We start from the raw sequence: 2,178 nt of genomic DNA on the forward strand, positions 1-2,178 counted from the left end.
TAATAGGGTCCACAATGCCCCTTCCAGGACCTTTATAGGGTTAATAGGGTCCACAATGCCCCTTCCAGGACCTTAATGGGGGTTAATAGGGTCCATAAAAGGAGGGTCTCGATCCCCCCCTTGTTGGCAGCGGTGGGATTCGAACCCACGTCCCCTCGGGGACTGGAGCCTAAATCCAGCGCCTTAGACCGCTCGGCCACGCTACCGCGCGCCAAATCAACCCCGCCTGGCGGGAAAGCGGCAAAAGGGGGCGGGGTTATGTAAATAAGGGGCCGGGATTAACCATATATGGGGTTCGGTTTGTATAAGGGGCGTGGTTATGTAAATAATGGCGCGTTGTTATCCATATATGGGATTCGGTTTGCATAAGGGGCGTGGTTATGCAAATAAGGAGCGTGGCTATCCACATGTGGAGTTGATTTCCTTGAGGGGGCGTGGTTATGCAAATAAGGGTGAGTGGCGTGTATAGACGGGGGCGTGGTTATGTAAATGATCCGTTGTTGTGTGGATAAGGGGCGTGGTTATGTAAATAAGGGGGGGTGGCTAAGGGAGCGGAAGGACGCGGGTTCGAATCCCGCCCCTGCTCCCTAAATGAGTATGGGGACCCCATAAAGACCCCCTAAAATGGGGAGAATGAGCCCAAAATGGGCTTAAAGACCCCATAAAGACCCCTAAAATGGGCAGAGTGACCCCAAAATGGGCTTAAAGACCCCATAAAGACCCCATAAATGGGCAGAATGACCCCAAAATGGGCTTAAAGACCCCATAAAGACCCCCTAAAATGGATAGATTGACCCCAAAATGGGCTCAAAGACCCCAATATTGGCACAAGGACCCCATAAAATCCCCTAAAATGGTCAAAGTGACCCCAAAATGGGCTCAAAGACCCCAAAAAGACCCCTAAATGAGTCGTATTGACCCCAATATTGGCACGAGGACCCCATAAAGACCCCTAAAATGGGCAGATTGACCCCAAAATGGGCTTAAAGACCCCATAAAGACCCCCTAAAATGGGGAGAATGACCCCAAATGGGCTTAAAGACCCCATAAAGAACCCTAAAATGGGCTTAAAGACCCCATAATGACCCCCTACTTTGAGGGGGGTCTTTGAGTACTTTGAGGCATTTTAGGGCCATTTTGGGGCCCTCTGACTCCATTTTGGGGCCATTTGAGCCATTTTAGGGCCAATTTAGGACCATTTTGGAGCCATTTGAGCCATTTTAGGGCCATTTTGGGGCATTCTGACTCCATTTTGTGGCCATTTTATCCATTTTAGGGCCATTTTAGGGCCACTTTGAGGCATTTTAGGGCCATTTTGGGGACTTCTGACTCAATATTGGGGCCATTTGAGCCATTTTAGTGCCATTTTGGGGCCATTTAGGGCCATTTTGGGATCATTGGAACCGCCCCCCCCCCCCACTTCCCCTTTAAGACCCGGTGACGTCACACACCATAGAGAGGAGCGGAGAGACAACCGGAAGTTCGGAGCGCCTCCCCGCCGCAATGCATTGTGGGATATAGACCCCCAATTCCCCTTTAAGATCTTGGTGACGTCACATACCATAGAGACGACCGGAAGTTCAGAGCGCCTCCCCCACCTCCCCAGCCGCAATGCATTGTGGGATATAGGCCTCCCTCCCCTTTAAACTCTCGGTGACGTCACATACCATAGAGACGACCGGAAGTTCAGAGCGCCTCCCCCACCCCCCCCGCGCCGCAATGCATTGTGGGATCGAGGGAGGACTGAGGCCTACAATGGGGTGGGAGGTCCGGGCCTGGAATAGGGCGGACGCCCCCGAATTGTTCCGTCTATTACGGGTATAGGGGGGGATCTGGGGGGTAATAAGGGGTCGTAAGGGGTCCTACAGCCCCATATAAACACATTATGGGGGGATTAACACGTTAATGTCGGTGTTTTTGTGCTTTAGGAATGGGCTGAAATTGAGGGGGGGGCGAGGCCTGTGAGTGAGGAGGGTGAGGCCTAAACCCCCCCCCAGGCAATCAATGGGGGTCAATGGGGGTCAATGGGAATCAATGGGGGTCAATGGGATCAATGGGGAGCAATGGGGATTAATGTTATCAATGGGGATCAATGGGGGTCAATAGAGATCAATGGGAATCAATGGGGGTCAATGGGATCAATGGGGATCAATGGGATCAATGGGTGTTAATGGGGGT

At 52.0% G+C, this 2,178-nt stretch overlaps 1 non-coding gene across 1 annotated transcript; it reads right to left on the minus strand.

Moving 5' to 3' along the window:
- Positions 1–124: 124 nt before the first annotated feature.
- TRNAL-UAG lies at positions 125–206 on the minus strand. The gene has a single exon. It is a non-coding gene; the product is annotated as a tRNA-Leu (tRNA).
- Between the last annotated feature and the right edge of the window lie 1,972 nt (positions 207–2,178).

Source organism: Coturnix japonica, unplaced genomic scaffold (assembly GCF_001577835.2).
Source record: "Coturnix japonica isolate 7356 unplaced genomic scaffold, Coturnix japonica 2.1 chrUnrandom922, whole genome shotgun sequence".
Lineage (NCBI taxonomy): Eukaryota > Metazoa > Chordata > Aves > Galliformes > Phasianidae > Coturnix > Coturnix japonica.